Raw genomic sequence first — 12,034 nt, forward strand, 5'->3', positions numbered from 1 at the left:
TCTGATCAGCCAGCCTCAGCCTGCACATTTTCCTGCCTTATGGCAGCAGCAATCTTCAACATACTTAAATACAATATACCTAATTCTGAATAACAGTATTGAGAGAATAATTCTGTTTCTCTTCTTTGAGTAAGGTATTTCCCCAGTGACAGATCAGTAGAGCTTCCATAAAGAGAAATCCAAGTGTGTGTGTGGGCTAAGCTGAAGATTTCCTTTTATCAGTTCATAAGGACAACATATTCTAACACATCTAGCAAAAAGCTGGAATGTTCACACAAAGGCTTGGAAATGGTGTCATCACTGAGTGGAATTAGCTACAAACTGCAGTTACAGAAACATTTACTTGGGTTTTGTGTCCTTTAAATATATTTAACACAACCTGCCACTGAAAAAAACTGGATTGCAGTTATCCTAACAAGGGAGAGTTTTCTCAGCTGAAGGGAGCTTCAAAAGGTGAAGCATTTCCCTCCTGCTCATGACTGCCAGAACTGTTCTTCACTGAAGCTGCTGCTGGCTGAAGTTCCTGTTGTAACATATCTGTGAAGCATATTATGAGAAGAAAGGTCAGATAAGCACTGATACATTTTTCTAGTGTGCTTGAATGTATCAGTAATAACCATGAGATTGTAACCTGGTGAGCTAGACTTTGTGCTGCTGCCAGATACAGGAAAGTTTCTTCTGTTCAACTTTAGTTTCATTTAATTCTTCTGTCTAGTTTCTAATAAAATCAACACTGCTTTCTTTAACATAATCTCGTTTCACCAATTGTTACAGAAGCAGGCTGCTTCAATGCTCAAAATGAACTTCTGACCTCTGGGGGTGATAGCAGGGAGGTAAAAGATACTTGGCCTGTAGCCCTTTGCAGCAGATATGAAGCCTGGATATCTCCAAGATGCTGGTGATAGTACACAAAGCAAGTCAAAAAAACGTAGTGACATGTCAGCCACAGGACCAAATATTGAAAGGTGTCAAGAAGAATTCTCTTTTACGGTGTCAATATTCTTGGTTTACTTTGTAAAACATTTGTCCTCTGCTGTCCTACAAACAGCAATATTAAAAACACATTTTCGAATTATATAAAGAATCACAGCCAGAGGTGGCTATTCAATAAAATGTATTTCATTTAATCTGGACACATGAAATGAGGACAGATGCCTTATTGAAAAAGCTTCTAAAGAATCAATCCATGATAGTGCATGGAAAAATATGGAACTTCATTAGGACAGTAGTCTCAAGTTTTCCTTAATGAGGTATATTTGGCCACTGCCATGGGTTTACATGGTGTTTAACCAGGTGTTAAACATGTGAAAAATTTAACTTCAATCTTTCCACAGAAACATTGCCAAACAAAGATTTAAAGAAGCACAATAAATGAAGTTCAAGATTATTATTCTTGTTTCCTTTCGCACTTTATTTCATTCTAAGTCCACTTCTCCCTTTTGTGTGTGTTTCAGTGTCAGGTCTGGGAAACACTATGGATTTTCATTTGTATATGGGAATGTCAACATTATAAAAAATGGTCATTTCCTGAATAAGCTAGAGACCTGGAGGGCAGCAGGCTTCCAGATCTTGGAAAGCACACGTGTCATTCCATTTATATTACTTTAGCTTTAATGTCTCAGTTTCAAACCTCAAATCGCTCTGGAGTCCAGAATGTGGAGGCCTGAATTATTCAAAATTGCTGAAACACCATTCAAACAGCTTTTTTCTATCAGTAGATGTCTTGGCATGAGGATTGGGAGCACAGCTTTATGTGAAGGAAATTCAGCCCCTGAATTCCTCCCCAGTAACCAAAGGACATGGACACTTTTATTTCCTTCCATGGGAATTCCACCAGAAACTACAGACAGTGATAGTCAGAGAAGTTCAAGGAATTCCAAAATTTTAAGCAAGATTTCCCAAAACTGTGAGGTTTTAAAAATAAAATACACTCTTCATCATTGTATGATATTTACATTCAGAGATCCTATCTACAAAAGAAAGGTATTTCCTCTGTACAGCTTGAGAAGTGAATTTAAAGCAATGTAAACAAATCTTATGCCTTCTGAGCACATAATTTTTTCCAATTTCTAATGTATTATTAATTTTGACAACAGTTACCTGAAAAGGTGTTCTAAATTTCACTGTCTGTAAGGAAAACTTGGGACAAATATCTTCTGTTTTCAGTCTTGCAAAGGATAGCATGACAAGTTAAAACTGGAGTTCTTGTATGTTCTGGTGGCAAGGACACCACTGAGTAAGATTTGAGAAAATAAAGAATTTTTAGATGGGACATGATTCTTCAGCTTTTTGCTTAACTGCATAAATTTACATCTTTTGCTCTCTCTTTTCAGAGCAGCTTCGTTTTAAGGTATTTGGATATCTAAATGTAGGGTGTCATTTCCTGAGACAGTCCTGGTGTTGTGTGCTCACCCACAGTGAAATCAGCCCTTGGAAACTGTAAGAGACAGCTAGAAAAAGTCTTTTAAACCCAACACAGTACTGAATAATGTGACCACATTTATTAGCAAGAAACTAGGCTTCCCCCAGTTAAGAGTCCTCTCAAGACATCAACAGAAGACAACCTCTATCCCTGCCCCATATAAAGCCAGCTCTGTCTCTATAGCCATCGTGGTACATCCACAGAAGAGCCTTCTGTACACATGATTAGAAAGCCTACTCTCAAGGCCTCCCCTCCTCTTTGCTTTTACAAGTTAGATTTTCAGCCCTCATTCAGTTCATCTATAGAAAATATGACCCTTAATGCCTCTCAAGCTAATACAGAAAGCATTTATATTTGGGCTGCAGCATAACTGCAGGAGTGTTCAACAAAGTATGCCAGTAGAAATCCATTCATATTTCCTATTTTAACAGTCTGTAATTTGAGTGTTTGTTGTCTCAAGTGCCTTCAAATTATGCCAATTTCTAGAGATTAGAGTCTAGGCTAAGTGTTCTCCATGAACAGATAATACAGTGGATCTCTATTTTAGTTGGAATAAGGTATATATTTGAACTGATTGCTCATTGCCTGAAAAAGCTATTCAGCTGGCTATAAAAATTGTGGTTTTGACATGGGAATGTTCCTGTGGCATTGTTTTACATAGCAGTGGCTGAATCTGAAATTTTAGATTCTCCTTGGACACTTCAACTGTGATGTGGTTTGAACTGGAGTACCCAAGGCTCTCTTTGATTCCCAACCAAGGGAGAAGTAAAATATTATTGCAAGTTTTCCATGTCCAAAGAAGTCTACATTACTTTCTATACAGGATCATCTTGCTGTGTAACAGGTACACTTCCTTCCTGGTAAGTAATGATGAATAATTGATATTTCTGCTGCAGGAAACTGAATTAAAGGAGTCAAGCTTATAAACTTGAACTTAGTCAAAATCACTCACTGGAAAATGTTTCTGTTTGCATACAGAGTGGTGACTAAGTTGGTAAAAGTCTTTTATTAATCTGGTGCTTCACATACAGGCTCAAACCAGAATCATGGGAATATCCCAAGACCTCCTCAGCTTCAGGCAATGCAGTTTAGAAATTAGGAAAGAAAAAAAATCATTGTGGGTGCTGAGTCCCATATACCACCCAAGTGTACTTACAACAAGTAAAAGTCCTTGAAAAATGTAGATGAAATGGGGATGTATTACAAAAGGAAGTTTATGCACATGGGTGGATTATTGCATTCCTTACAATGTAATGATGTTTCCTGACAGAAAAAAGATATTAATGAAATTATCTACTCATGCACATGGCCATGTAGAACAAGAAAAACACTGAGGAAACACACATAAGAAAGACTCCAGATTTCATTATTTAATTCTTTTGGTAAATGGGTATGTTGCTGATTCAGGGAGACTGATGTGGTGCAACTGCTGCTGCAGATTAAGTTCACAAGGTACTGGGCACTTTTCAGACCATCTTATTTACTATTAATTGTTAAAAAAAATTTGTTTAATTTCAGCTGGTGGGAAAGTTCAAGTTTACTAGGTTTCATCTCACATATAGTTTGAGCTTTCTATAGAAGGAATTTCTGATGTATACTTTTTGCTGAGTTTTTACATTTTTAATGAATCAGACAACATTTTTGAATCATGAATGAACAACAGCTGCAAAAAGGATGATTTGAGCTTTTCAGAGTTCACTGTGAAAAATATGGAACTCCTAATGTCCATTTCTGACTATTCATAGATGAATTGAGGCAAAGTTTCTCTTGGAGTTTTGCTTGAGTGTGTGCTACAGGATTTGGTCTAGTTTTGTCTGTCTTCAGTAAAAACAACAGTGTAACTGGTCTGTTCTTTGCCTGTCACAACATAAATGGTCCCTTGAAACTGTCATCTTCAGTTAGCTGTATGAATTAGTATTGACTGTAACCCTGCTTAGTCAAGAACATTATAAAAAGAAAATTACAGATAGATGGGGAAAAAAGAGACTTAGGAATGAAAAGATTCAGTTGTTTAAAAATAGGTTGGGTCATATGTGACTATTTTTAAAAAGCTGTAACAGTAATACTTTAAAAACTAAAATAGCTCTAATGTGCAACTTTTGCTTTATTCTGACAGAGTGGTGTTGTGTTGAATTTCAAGGCTGACCCTGGAAAGCATCTTAGGTGGCAAAGCAAAGATCAAGGTGAATGTCAAATTTTTCTAATTTATATCTCTGCAATCCTTTCTGAGACTGGAGGCAAGATGAAGTCTGACTGGATTTAGGTATTTAAGGTATTATTTTCCCACATATGTCTCATGAAGAAATTTTCTTGGAACTAAGAAGATCATAGAAGAAAAATCCCTTATTCTTTTTGGCTTAGTGTAAAATGTGCATATGTGAAGTTGTAACTCTGGTGAGGCTTTTCAAAATCTCTTGTTTCAGACAGATATTCATGACTGTGACAGGTATCCTTAAACAGTGAAACTGCTATCAGCAAATGACCCTCTTCTCCAAGACCACAAGAATGCCACTATGCCGTGCTGAAAGAAGGAAGTGAGGTTATATTTCACTTAAGGACAGAATGAAAGCTGCAACTGGTTTCATATTTTCCCCCATGTTTTCTTTTCCACTTTCAGTCATATCTGTATGGCTGATGGTTAACAGGGTGCTTTGCTTCTATGTGAGGAAGCATTTGTTATTGCTTGCTCACTATTTTCCATAGCAACAAAATGTCTCTGTTTAAGTTCCAGAGGAGATGAGCAAACAGAAAAGCCTTTAAGAAGCAGTTTGGAAAAGAAGCTAAATTAAACTTAACTCTTTCACTTTAACTGTGCAGTCAGTATTTATTCTGGTATTAAAAAATGTCTTATCAAGGCCCAGACAGCCCTCAATCTTTAAGCTCAAGAATGGACATTTTGGGTCAGATCCACTGTCTCCTAAGCACAGAAAGCCATCTCTGCCAGCACAGAGTAGTAGACTCCCACAGAAGAACACAAAAGCAGGAAAGGCATGACATGATAAATGCCCTACTATACTCTTTGCCTCCTTTCCTCCCCTTCCTTCAAGCTGCAACTCAGAAACTATCTTGACTAATAGAGGTATCTGTGTTTTTAAATGCAGGTGTGTAAAAAGCAGTTGGATTGAAATTAATTTTATCCTTTACTTACTCTGTTGTTGACAAAAGACAAATCACAGTCTCTGTGTTTGGTTACAACCTGCCCTCTTGGAACATGTAAGAAAAAACAGACACAAATCTAAGATGGGAATCAGAGGCTATTCGATTTACTGAACCTTTCAAAGCCACAAAATGAATATAAAGTACATAGCATTAATACGTCTATATTGAAGACACCATCTAGTTTCCAAAAAATTAGAAGATCAAGTGAATTGTGAATAAAGACTCATGTCAGGCTGCAAAAGATGAAGTATACTACAGACTTACTAAGCACATGGAAAAGGCTACAAAAACATGGCTAAGGATACACATAGCAAATGGTTTGTGCCCCTGCCCGTAAACTGAAGTATGTTCAGGACTTTGTGCACAGGTCCTGCTCTTGCAGCAACATTTGGTAGAAACAGCAGCCATTTACAACCTGCATTTCTTTAGAATCCTTTTTCCTACTATATACATTACCTACTTGGTGATAGCAATAGTAGCTGAGAACTTGAGGCAGGTAAAGAGCACTACCTGCACAACATTTCCTGCAAAGGATTTGGAATTCAACAGACCATTCACCAGCATTGTCAACTCTCATAACTTTTGTTGTAGATGTTGTGCTTGCCACAAACCTTTACTGTAAGACCTTCCAGATATGAAAGGTGCTTCCAGCCCTAACTCCCAGAGTATTTTCCTATATTGTATTAACTACATTTTTACCTTCCTTCCCCTTATGTTTATGTCTGTTATGACTGCAGAGAAAACCTTGAAAACACATACACTAAAGCCTGAAAACTTCCCAAATGAAAATAATTACCAATTTTTGGCTCACATGATTACCAACCCAATCCAGTTTGCATGAGCCTTGTTCAGGCAGGCCTGCCAACACCTCAGAGGTCTATGACTCTCCATCAGCCTGGTCTTTTTCTTCACAGTCTGTCCAGACAAGGGTGCTGTCACTACTTGGAAAACAGAAAATGTCCTAAAGTAGTCATGTTCTCACTCTTCAATTCAGAAAAATAAAAAATTGCTTTGAAATAACATTTAAAATAAATGTTAGCTAATCTCTGTTTGTTTACCAGATGCTCCTGGGTTTATAATGTTCATTTATCATTTAACAAGTATGATGGTCTGGTATTTCTACTTTTAAAAATCATTACAAAACATATGGAGGTGGTTTGTAAATACTAGTGAAACATGCACTGTAAGAGCAGCAGTGCTCTGCAGCAAAGGGCACTGAGTACATTAGGATCCAAGGAAGGGTAAAAAACTTCAGTCCATAAATAACACCCTATCTTTTTCTCATCTCAACTGGCATGAGAACTCTATTGTCTCTCATTTCTGGTTTTAGTCAACTTTATTTTCATGGTTTGTTTCACCACTAGACCCACAGAGCTGAATAGCAGCCATTTTACACATGACTTAGAGCTACTGTACTGTATCAAAGTATCTATGTAGGATATTATAATTAGGATTTTTCTTCTGCTGCAACAAAACTGTGGTTATAGACAGTTTTAAATATGCCCAGTGATTTATGAAGATATCAAGTGACAGTGAATAATAATATAGGTTTCTTACCTCAAAATCATCAAGTTTGTGAAAACAATAGACTGACAAAAATAAGTAGTAGCACACAAGAGAGTAGGGAAGAAATTAAAAATGTCCAGGGATGTACATCTTCAATTTAAACATGCAATAGCAACAGAACAATAGCAAGAAGATCCACAGAATTCCACACTGTAATTTGTGTAAATAATTTCTATTTTCAATATCCAATCCAGCAGAATTTCTGTAACAGTATGTATAGCATGGAATGGTTTTGGAGTCACTTATATTATACAGCTTTGTGTTTCTTGTACTAACTCCTATTTTTTTTACCCAGCAGGTCAACATGATAAACATAAGATAAAAATAACCACCTAAAGTCTGAATCAATTCCCAAAGTTTATTTACATGTGGCTGGAATCTATCATTAAATCCAGACCCACTGCCCAAGTCCCTTGGATCCTGTGTGATGTTAGGGCTGCCAGCTTTACCACCCATGAGGCCTGAGCACCCTTCACATCTCACGTGTCCTTTCGCAGACCTGATGTGCACATGCACAGGAATTTTGGCTTTTTGCCACACGGTAAAACACAGCTTCCCACTGCTGCCATACCTCAGCCAGGCCCTGGAGCTGCACCCACAGATGCAGAAGGGCAGTGGGCTCCTGTCTAGGCACCTCAGCTGGGCTGAGGGGGTGTCGATGCCAAGCAGGCCATACCGGAGCTCCTGGTGCCACACAGGCCATGCCACGGCTCCTGCTGGCACGCAGGCCATGCCACGGCTCCTGGTGTCACACAGGCCATGCCAGAGCTCCTGGTGGCACGCAGGCCATGCCGGAGCTCCTGGTGCCACACAGGCCATGCCAGAGCTCCTGGTGGCACGCAGGCCATGCCGGAGCTCCTGGTGTCACACAGGCCATGCCAGAGCTCCTGGTGTCACACAGGCCATGCCAGAGCTCCTGGTGTCACACAGGCCATGCCACGGCTCCTGGTGGCACGCAGGCCATGCCACGGCTCCTGGTGCCACACAGGACATGCCAGAGCTCCTGGTGGCACGCAGGCCATGCCGGAGCTCCTGGTGCCACACAGGCCATGCCACGGCTCCTGGTGGCACGCAGGCCATGCCAGAGCTCCTGAGCCTGCCAGGACACCCAGGTGCCACAGTGGGACCTGGTGCTTTGGCCCTATGAGCCATACGGCCGCCATGCACCAAGGCGTGGGCAGACAGAGCTCAAAAGCAAATGAAGGAAAGAACAGAAATTCAAATTATTAAGTAAAAAAAAAAAAACCCAAACCCTCAAACCATTACAATATTCTTACTGCTGTGTGTGGGGCTGCTCTGGAGCTGCCTCTGCTTCGCCTTGGGAAGGGGTGAGTGCTACAGCCGCGCCCTCACAGAAAGAGCGGGAACGCTGAGGGACTCCCTCAGCTCTTCTCCTGGCTTCGCGCAGCCCTGGCTTCTCCGGGCTCCCACCATGCTTCTGCCTTCTGGATCATGACAGGTCCTTCCATTTCAAGGTGTTACGTGTATTTTTTACATTCTGATTACAGCTGAGGAGTATGGTTTCAAAAGCACAGCTGGTTGATCTATAGCTCTCTGCTGCCAATATGGGGTGTGTGTTCACCTGTCTCCTCCCCCCTCCTCACCAACACGCTGGTGCTGGCAATTGCCAGAGCTCTTCTTATGTGCAAACTCCATTCACTAAAATGGCAAAAAAATCCCACCTGAAAAACACACAATGAAAAATTAAATAGTTCTCTGCCATTCTAGAATTAAATTAGATCACAGCAGGGCCCAAAGTGTACCAGAGCAGGTGTAAGAAAGGAAGTGTGCAGCCAACAACAGGACAAGTGGGAAAAGGGTGAGGAGATTGTCTCCTCCCAGTTTATTGAATTTCAGTCTTCTATTTTAACTCTGAAACCCTGCCATATCAGCCTGGCATTGTCAGACCTTTCCCATCAGTCACTACTATGTGCCAACCAAGTGCTGCTGGCATTTTGGAACCTGGCTCAGCATCCATCACTGTTCCTCTCCCTTCTCACAAGGGCTACCAACAATGAGCTTTCTCCTCTATAAGACAAAAAAAAAAAAAAAGTTCCTAGGACAGGAATTACTTTTATAAAATGTAAGAACTGATTTTACCATTATGCTACAATGGCTTAAATGCAGCCTGAGCCTCTTCTGTGAATGAAAAACTAGAATCTGCCACAGTGCCTAGATGTGCACAACCCCAAGGTTTTGTTCTAAGAAACATCCTTCTGGAGAGGAATGTTAGCTTCCCCTGTACAAGGCAACACACTGATACAAGTGTCTGGAACTCCTCTAATGTGGAATGTGAATATTTTTCTTTAAAATCACTCAAAAACCATGAGGGAAACACTGTGCAGAAGAAAGCATTATAACCTGCATATGGATTAATCTTATGGAGTGTTCATATTGGCATAGTATCAGAAAGCTCTTTTGGGAGTGATAAAATTTAGCAACTAATTCAGCCTATCTTTTTATGCCTTTCCTGGAAAATTGGAGAGAGCAAATACGTTGCCTTTTGGCATTGCTTGTATCCTTCTTCCCACCCCACAGACAGAATGGGTTTTATCAGTGCTAAAAGCAGATTGAAGAGTTTCTAGTATAAAGGCATAGGGGTAGCAAAATGCAGTGGTTGGAGTTTAAATCAGCAAATTTACAACAGGAAATAAAATACATTTTTAACACTGAGGTATGTAACTACTGGAGCAGTTTACCACAGGCATGTAAAACTCAGCATGTTTTGCACTCCTTAAATTTCATCTGGTTGTCTTTATAAAAAATATTTTCTTCTGAAGTTTTTAGAGTAACTGTGGAAATTGCCAGATAGGGTAGGCAGGAGGTCAAGTCAGGCCAGACGATTATAACAATCCCTTTATACCACAAACTGTCCTCTGTACCTAACAAGCCATAGGCTTATTTCCTTGAATGACTATGAAAACCCATATGTTTTCTTACAAGCTGACTTGAAAACTGAAGCTGGAGTGTGCATTCCCTGATTCCACCAAAGAGCAGATGCCCAAAGCAGCCTGCAAAAAACTGTGAATTTGGAAGAAATTCTGCAGCTGAGGCCATATACATTTAGTTCACCTTACGTGACAATGGATTTTGCAGAAAGTAATCAGCCCACAGTAATGCAAGTGCTGTACAGTCATAAATCTTTTGCTTTCCAGTTTCATTTAGTACTGGCCACTTCCAGAAGAGTATTTGGAAAATCTTTTTTTGCCTCTGTTGGCAATTTCTCCAAAGAGCAAATACAAAGATGTCATTGATTTTAATTTCACTAAGCATATTCATAGTAATTATCCACTGTCAGAATCAATGTTACCCAAAAGAAGAGAATTGAAACATAAATTAAAAAGACCTGACAAGTGTCAAGTCCTGTTACCCATTGACTTGAATAGCTGCACCTGATATGGGATATTTCTTTTTGTCTAATATCCAGCTAGAAATAAATGTTCAAAATGAAAATTTGATAAAACAGAAATAAGAAAATATAATAAGCTGTAAACATCAATATATAATGTAAAACTCTAAAAGATCACAGCAACAGTAATGGAATTAAATCAATATTCTGGCATCAGCATTATGTATTTCAGGACTACAAGTTTTGCTATTTTCCAGACTCTTCCACCTTATAGCTGCACATTAATTACCTTCATTTGTCAGCTGGCAGTACAAACAAGGTACAAATGTTTAGTCTGCTGCTTGTGTTAATATCTAGGACATGCAGTAGACAGAAGGTTTCCAGAACTCTGCTGTGTAATCACCCTATGAAATTGCTTAGCTCTGATGTTTGTTAGCACTATTAGCATGTTTTCTTTTACTTCAAATAAAGTAACAGATGAAAATGTCTCAAGTCAATACTAGCTTGTCTGCATTCTTAACAAAACCATATTAGTGCACAGCAGTGGTTCTGCCTCAATATCAGTTTTAGATGTTCTAACTTACCAGGTGCATTTTAGCATGCAGTTTTAGGGCCAGAATGATTTACACAGTGGAAGATTTGTGTAAGCTGCCTTGTGTTCCCACCTCATGAATAACAGTGTAGGCAGAAATAGGGGTAAAAGCAGGTCCATAAACTAGACTGCTCTGTTGGTCTTCTCAGGCTAGGAAGCAATAGCATATTGAGACAAGAAGCACTTTGAATGTTAATGCTGTGCTCCCACCAAGGGAAACAAACTTGATCCTAGGCACTGGCTCCCTCAGTCACTTGGTGGGGCAGAAAACAAACCAGAGTATAAACATCTATATGCACAAGAGCTTTCCATCAAGCCTGGCATTGGACCAGACTTCCTCATTGCCATGTAAACCAGCCAGTGCAATGCATCATCAAAACTGGAGATAGCATAATGTGCCATTCCTTTTCTGAAGTACCCATTTATTAGCAGCAGACACTCCAACATTGAGGGAAATCCTAGCAAAAGGCATCAGCAAGGACACTTCTTCTAAACTTCTACTGACACCTTGTTAGGAGGTACCTTCAGCCTGTTTCATCACTCAGAGCTGAACCCTGTCAGCATTCCTTGGACTAGAGCTTTTCTGTGAGCAGCATTGTCTACTGCTTTTAGCGCTACTTCTTATTTTTACCATCTGGAAGCTAACCAAATAGATACAGGTGAGATTCAGCCCTGCTCCTTAAAAGGCTTTCCCAGAGGATGACAGTGTGACTATTTTGATTTACACTTCCTTTCTCAGGCTCTTTTAACACTGCAGCTGAAAAAAAAAAAAAAAAAAAAAAACCAAAAAAAACCCTACACCACCCAAAAACAAAAAAAAAAAAAAACAAAACACAAAAAACCAAAAACAAAACAAAACAAAAAAAAAAAAAAAACAGGGAAAAAAAAGTGGAAATCAATGACCTAGTAAATTTTTCCACATAAAAGCCAGTACCGGAACTGGCAT

The sequence above is a fragment of the Anomalospiza imberbis genome, chromosome 3, assembly GCF_031753505.1.
Source record: "Anomalospiza imberbis isolate Cuckoo-Finch-1a 21T00152 chromosome 3, ASM3175350v1, whole genome shotgun sequence".
Taxonomy (NCBI): Eukaryota; Metazoa; Chordata; class Aves; order Passeriformes; family Viduidae; genus Anomalospiza; species Anomalospiza imberbis.